The following is an 8,150-nucleotide window of genomic DNA, read 5'->3' as shown; positions in this document are numbered from 1 at the left end:
TCTACTTGTTTGTGTCTAGTTTTTCTACTCTGCTAACACATAATAAAGCATGGAAGAATTTTGTTGATGTGTATTGCCACAAGATATTTACTAGTCCAATTATTGATGGAAATGTGACAATTTATATTTTGGTTTGTAATTAGTGCTGCTTTAAGCATCTTCTTTTATTTGCTTCTTGCAAAAGTGTGTACACATTACTGTTGGGCATATACCTACAATTGGTATTTATGCATCTGGAACCTACACACACACACACACACACACACACACACACACCACACACGTACACATATATATACAACCTAGAATACTGTTTGAAATTATCTGCTAACACACACACAAATATATATCAACAGGCATCCCAATTCAATATATATATTTTCAAATATATATACATATATATTTGTGTGTTAGCAAATAATATCAAATGTGTGTGTGTGTGTGTGTGTGTGTCTGTGTGTGTTAGATAATTTCAAACAGTATTCTGGGTTGTTTCAACTTGCCTTTTCAATAGTAGTTTTTGAATGTTATGAACCAACATTTGGATCATTTACCTCTTTAAATGTAATCATTCTCATTAATCTGCATAATGATATATCATAGTTTCTACTATTTGTTTCTTTGGTGACTAATGATGTTAAGGCTTTCCCAATACATATTCTGGTAATTTGGATAAATGTATAGAAAAAAAACATGAAAAATATTTTAAAATAGAGGTTTTATTATTATTATTCGTGTATGGTGAGGCCAACAGATCAGGAGATGATTGTCATTGAAAAGATAGTTTGCTACTCACAGGTCTCATAAGAGGGTGCATGCCACCCCATGGAGAAGCACCAGGATCTCCCAGCAGGCAGAGACAATAGGGAGAGATATAGGCAGGACGTTGTATTGTGGTTTTAGTATGAGAAGGACAGAAAGACAAGGGAAGCAGGTCTGGGATCTGCCTGTTTGAATAATTTCACTGGCTCTGGCTCATAGACGCTATGCCTAGTCGTGCTGTCCCTAATCACTCTGGGGAGATTAGGACAGGGAGGACAGTGGCCCCAGTTTGTGAGAACCCCATAGAGGATGTGGTGGCAAGCGTGAGCTCTGGATGTGCTGGTTTATATAGAAAAGTCATGCTCATAGGTAAATTGTTTACTATTTCTAGTTATTGACCAGCACAGGGAGGGGAAGTCCCTCCGGGGTCAAGGCCCCAGATGTTACGGCATCAGAAATACAGAAAATAACAATACATGTTTAATATAAGGAGCATGTTTAAGGCTTTTGTTCACAGTTAAGTTGTTTTAATTCAAGAAATCCTCTTTTTATTGTTTATGAAATATCTTCTTCCACCTTATGTCTGGTCTTTCCACTTTCTTATTTTCTTTCCACTTTCTTAATGATTTTCCCTTCATTTTTGTTATTAAGATGTAATTTATATATAGTAAAATGTATTCCCTTTAGGGTAAAATTCCGAGAATTTTGTCAAATATGAACAGCCATATAACCATCATTGTAATCAAAAGATAGACTAAATCCATCCCCTCAAAATCTTCCATGTCCATCTGTAGTAAGAAAAACAATAGCTTGCCTTATAGCAAGAATATCATCTAAATGGAATAACACATCATGCTGTCTTTGAGTCTGATTTACTTTACTTATAATTGAGATTCGTCCATATTGTTTTATGTATCGTTAGTTTGTTCCTTCCTATCCATGTACAGTATTCCGTGGTACGGATGCAGTTCATTCATCTGTCCTCCAGTGGAGGGAAGGTTGAGTTGTTACCAAGATTTGAGGATTACTAATAAAATGCTGATGCATATCTGCGTATGGATTTTGTATGAACACAGGCTCTCAGTTCACTTAGGAAATGCCTAGATGAGAAATTGCTGGCTTATTTTGATAAATCTATGTTTAAGTTTATAGAATCTGCAAAACACTGTTTCAAAAAGTCTGTACCATTTTGTGTTACCATCACCAATTAGGAGCGTATAATCTAAATTCTTCTCTCCCATTTTTGTGATACTGTGGTCAAATGTTTTAGCTTTATATTTGCTAGAATGTACAAAACACTCCTGCTAGTTTTGCTTTACAATCTTAGCTGGTTTTCTCATTTTCCTCCTTTGGTGAGGATATTTCAACATATAATTATATGTGTAATTATGCCTGTAAAATTTTGTGCACTTTGTGTCTGCAATTTTCATTTACTATCTATGTCATATTCTTTATATGTTTATACTTTCCTCATAGAACTAACTGGGATCTATTTCCTGAATCCTATTGTCTGAAGAATTGTGTTGCCATCAGGTGTCCTCTTTTCCTGTTATGTAGATTTCTTGATTTTCCAACTGAGGACTTTGGGGATTCCCTGCCCCTGTCTCACTGCTCTCCATGCTGAACTCCTGTCATAACTGTAATATCTAAAATCCAATTCCTAGCACAAGGCTGTCACATTGCAGGCATGTCCAATGCTTGGACAAAAGGAGACTAAAGCCCTCCTCTCATACGGAATAGGTTGCAAGGCAGTGTTTTAAAAACTTAAAGTATATCAATAAACAAGCAAAAATCTTTTGTCTTCTAGGAGATTAATCTAATGAGAGAGAGGTGATAAAAGTAAATATATAATAATGGAAGAACATGGTAAGGGTTCTGGGTGGAAAAAAATAAAAATTAAATGGTAAAACTGGTGACAATTCCACAGAAGCCTGAGTATAGTGGATGAAACAGGGACATAAATATCCAAAGAACCTTTTATTAGGAGTGAAAAGGCTAAAATCAAAGACCTCAAAGTGGGAGAATGCTTGGTCCCTACAGGGAAAGTCAATAAGGCAAGTGCAGTTGGAATGCATTCAGCTTGAAGACAAAAGTAGGAAGACAGTGAAGAAATTTAGCCAGGGGCCAGACCTCATCCATCTTTGTGGGACATTGGAATGTTTTGTATATTATTGGAATGAAATAGAATGCCATTAAATATATTTGAGCAGAGGAGATCTCTTATGGTTTAAAAACTGACTGTAGAGAGAAAGATAAAAAGATGTCAAGAATAGAAACAAAAACACTAATAAAATAAGTGAGTCATGGGGTGTAATGTATGGCATAGGGAATATAGTCAGTAATACTGTGTCATAATAAGTTTGTATGGTGGCATACAGTAAGTAGACTTTTTAAAATTTATTTATTTATTTTAAGAGAGAAAGAGAATTCAAGCAGAGGAGGGGCAAAGGGAAAGGGAGAGTGAGAATCCCAAGCAGGCTCTGGCTGTCAGTGAGGAACCCAACATGGGGTTCAAATCCATAAATGGTGAGATCATGACCTGAGCTGAAATCAAGAGTCAGATGCTTAACCAATTGAGCCAGCCAGGTGCCCTTATCATTGGGATAATTTCATAATGTATGAAAATATTGAATCATTATGACATATACCTAAAACTAAGGTGACACTGTATGTGAATTCCTTTTATTAACAAAAGATTCAATGCTGCATCTAACTTGATGGTTGGAAAATCAAGGACTTACTGTGATCATGTTATCCTGACTGTTTTATGAGTTCACTGATACTATTGATCACGCTGGGGTAAACAAGATATTGACTATAGCAAACACTTTCTATATATGTAATTTATTTCTCTATAGATAGAAATATTTTCACACATAACCATGAGTCTACACTGATGTCTGTAACTTTAATCCATTGTCACAAAAATCGTCATGCACTCATCCCTCATTATCTGTAAGTTACCAACCAAAGCCAGGTAGAGCCTGGCTGCCATAAGTAGCCATTCACTTATTTAAATCTTTAATTCCAGTATAGATGAAAAACAGCTTAAAAATCGTTGACCCAGAGCCCTTGGGATCAACATGTACACATTTTCTACAGGTGCTACCACTCTTTTCCAAAGTTAGTTGGGTCAACATATTTTCTTCCACTTCCTTCAGTGAAGTGGCTTTTTTTCACCTCTGTAACAGGTTGTTTTGTAAAAACTTCCAGTCCAACCTAGAATCCTAATTTAGGAGGTATACTTAATGCATGTATATATACATATGTACATATGTATCTATCTATATATATACATATATAATTTTTGTATGTTTACTTATTTTTGAAAGAGAGAGAGAGAGACAGAGTGTGAGGAGGGGAGGGGCAGAGAGAGAGAGAGGGCGACACAGAATCAGAAGCAGGTTTCAAGCTCTGAGCTGTCAGCCCAGAGCCCAATGTGGGACTCAAACTCACAAACCGCAAGATCATTACCTGAGCCAAAGTCAGATACTTAACAAACTGAGCCACTCCGGTGCCCCTAGAATATATATTTTTTAATTGTATGATTGAGATACGAACTTTGTACCCTGAATTTTGACAAGCACACTGTGCCATATGTCCAAAATTATGGTATCATCGATGATAGTTTTACCTCCATTAAAAATGCCCTGTGATTTGCTTATTCCATTCACATTTACTCTCCCTCAATCTCTGACAACTACTGATTTTTGTATTGTCTATAATTGTGCCTTTTTCAAAATGCCATATAATTGGTATCATTGTGTACAGAGCCTTTTCATATTGGTTTCTTTCACTTTAGCAAAATACATTTAAGGTTGAATGATTAATTTACATGATGTAATAGCTCATTTCTTTATTGCTGAATAATATTTCATTATATAAATATAAGGTAGTTGTTTATCCATTCATTTCTTGAAGGATATCTTGATTGCTTTCAGGTTTTGACAATAATGAATAAAGCTACTTTAAATATTCATGCACAGGTTTTTGTGTGGAAATATGGTTTGAAATCAGTTGGGTAAATATCTAGTAGTCTGATGGATTATATAGTAAGATTAAATATCACTAGGTTGGAAATTGCCAAACTGTCTTCCAAAGTGACTATATCATTTTACATTCCCACAAGGAAAGAATTAGAATTCCTATTGCCCATGTGCTCCCCAGATAGGTATTATTAGCTTTCTTAGATTTTATTTATTTTTTAAATTAAAAAATCAAGTTTTTATTTTTAATTCCAGTTAGTTAACATAGTGTTATATTCGTTTCGGGTATACAATATCGTGTTTCAGTACCTCCGTAAAGCACCCAGGGCTCATCATGACCAGTGTACTCCTTAGTCCCCATCACTTATTTCATCCATTCTTGACAACTCTCTGATAACCATTTTTCTCTATAGTTAAGAGTCTGTTTCTTGATTTATCTCTCTCTACCTTTTTCCCTTTGTTTGTTTTGCTTCTTAAATTCCACAAATATGGTATTTGTCTTTATGAATTATTTTGCTTAGCGTTCTACTTTCTAGATCCATCCATGTTGTTGAAAATGGCAAGATTTCACTTTTTATGGCTGAGTAATATTCCATTGTCTATATACAACATCTTCTTTATCCATTAATTAGCTGATGGATACTTGAGCTACTTCCATAATGGGTTATTGTTGATAATTCTGCTATAAACATAAGGGTGCATATATCTCTTTTTATTAGTGTTTTTGTTTACTTTGGGTAAATACCCTGTTGTGCGATTGCTATGACATAGGGTAGTTGAGTTTTTGACTTTTTGAGGAGCTTCCATACTGTTTCCACTGTGGCTGCATCAGTTCGCGTTCTCTTCAACAGTGCAAGACGGTTCCCCTTTCTCTGCCTCCTCACCAACATCTGTTGTTTCCTGAGTTGTTAATTTTAGCCATTCAGACAGCTGTGAGGTGATATCTCATTGTAACTGTGATTTACATTTTCCCAATGATGAATGATGTTGAGCATCTTTGCATGGGCCTGCTGGCCATCTGGATGTTTTCTTCAGAGAAGTGTCTGGTAATGTCTTCTGTCCATCTCTTATTTGGATTATTTGTTTTTTTGTGTGGACTTTTATAAGTTCTTTAAATATTTTGAATACAACTCTTCATCAGATATGTCATTTACAAATATCTTCTCACTTTCTGTAGGTTGCCTTTCATTTTGTTGATTGTTTATGGTGCAGAAGTCTTTTGTGTGTGTGTGTGTGTGTGTGTGTGTGTGTGTGTGTGTGATGAAGTCCCAATAGTTTACTTTTTGTTTGTTTGTTTCCCTTGCCTCAGGGGTCTGTCTAGAAAAAAAGTTGCTACAGTTAATGTCAGAGTAGTCAATCTCTATCCCTATACTCTCTTCTACCTAAACAGGTTTCACATTTAGGTCCTTTCCCCATTTTGAGTTAATTTTTGTGTATTGTGTAGGAAAGTGGTTCAATTGCACTCTTTTTCATGTAGCTGTCTAGTTTTTCCAGCACTCTTTGTTGAAGAGACTTTCTCCTATTTCATATGCTTGTCTCCGTTGTCAAAGATTAGTTAACCTTATAATCATGGGTTTAGTTCTGGGATTTCTATTCTGTTCCATGCCTTTACTCAATTTTCAAAGATCAGTTGACTGTATCCCTGTGGCTCTACCTTGCTGTTAATGATTCCTAGCTTAATTGCATTGTGGTCTGAGAACATACTTTGTATATTCTCAAATAATTTTTTTACATTTGTTCTTATATATTTATTGAAGTATGTTTTATCACAAAAAAATGTTCTATCTCAGTGAGTGATCCATGTGACCTTGAGAAGAGTGTGTAATTTGTTGTTGGATGTAGTAGTCTATAAATGTCCACTATTTCCAGCTGATTGATGCTTCTGTTCATTTCAATTATGTTCTCAGTTTTTGCCTTGTGTATTTTGATGCTCCGTTTTTAGGTACTATCAGGATTTAAGTCTTCTTGGAGATTTAATATATTTGTTTTTATTTAGTGCTTCTTTTTACTCTGATCATTTTGATTGTTCAGAAGTTTGCTTTGTCTGAAATTAATATAGCTAGTACAGTATTTTTAATTGTGTTTGCATAGAATATGTTTCCTAATGTCTGTACTTTTATATTTAAAATAGATTTCTTGTAGCCAAAATATAGTTAGACGTTGTTTCCTAATCTCTCTCACAGCATCTGTAATTTAATTGGTGTATTTAGACCATTCATATTTTAAGTGATTATTGACACAGGAGTTTCTATTGTTGTGCTTATTGTTTGTTTGTTTTTCCTATAACACTGAATTCTCTGTGGTTGTTTTAAAGTTTTTATTTATTTCTTTTGAGAGAAAGAGAGAGAGATAGCACAAGTCAAGGAGGGGCAGAGAGAGAAAGAGAGAGAATCCCAATCAGACTTCATACTATCAGCATAGAGCCCAACATGGGGCTCAAACCTACAATACTGTGAGATCAAAACCTGAGTAGAAGTCAGATGTTTAACTTAGCCACCCAGGCACCCCTGGTTTCTCTGGTTTAAATTGATCACTTCATATAAATCCATCTTCTCTCCTCTTTTAGCATGCCGGTTATATTTCTAGGGTGTGCAATTTACATTCAACTACCTAATCAACTTTCAAATAACACTAAAGCACTTCCTGGGGTTTGCAGGTCCAAACCAATATAGTTTCCCAATACCTCCTTCTTGTCCCTTACAATATTGCTGGCAATGATTTTGCTTAAGTACATGGCATAAACATCTAACACATTGTTAGTGTTATAACTTGTGTCTTTATTAGATACTCTTATTATAGGACATTTTTATTTTATTAAAAAATTTATGTTTATTTATTATCATCACAGTATGATATAGGGGAGGGGCAGAGAGAAACAGAGTATGAAACACAGTATGAATAGGGGAGGAGCAGAGAAGAGAGGGAGACACAAAATCTGAAGTAGGCTCCAGGCTCTGAGCTGTCAGCACAAACCCCAATGCGGAGCTCAAACCCACAAACCATGAAATCATGACCTGAGCTGAAGTTGGATGCTTAACCAACTGAGCCACCCAAGTGCCCCAATAGGACATTTTTTTAAAAGACCTATATAGTTTATTTCTTTTCTGAAGAATTTTTTTTTTTATATCTTGCAAGGCAGTTCTACTATCAACATATTTGTAAGGTATGGGATTCTAGGTATAGAATTCTAATGGATTTCTTTTTTTCTCTATCTTTCTTCCTTCCTTCCTTCCTTCCTTCCTTCCTTCCTTCCTTCCTTCCAATACTCTCTATGTTTCATTTCACTCTCTTCTGGCTTGTATAGTTTCTGATGAGAAGTCAAATGTAATTCTTGTTCTTTATTTTTTTCCAAATCTTTTATTCAATATTTTCTCCTTGTTTTTAGTTTGCTTTATTTTGGGG

This window comes from Suricata suricatta, chromosome 2 (genome assembly GCF_006229205.1).
Source record: "Suricata suricatta isolate VVHF042 chromosome 2, meerkat_22Aug2017_6uvM2_HiC, whole genome shotgun sequence".
NCBI lineage: Eukaryota > Metazoa > Chordata > Mammalia > Carnivora > Herpestidae > Suricata > Suricata suricatta.
The sequence above is the reverse complement of the archived record's forward strand: the minus strand, read 5'-3'. Positions refer to the sequence as shown.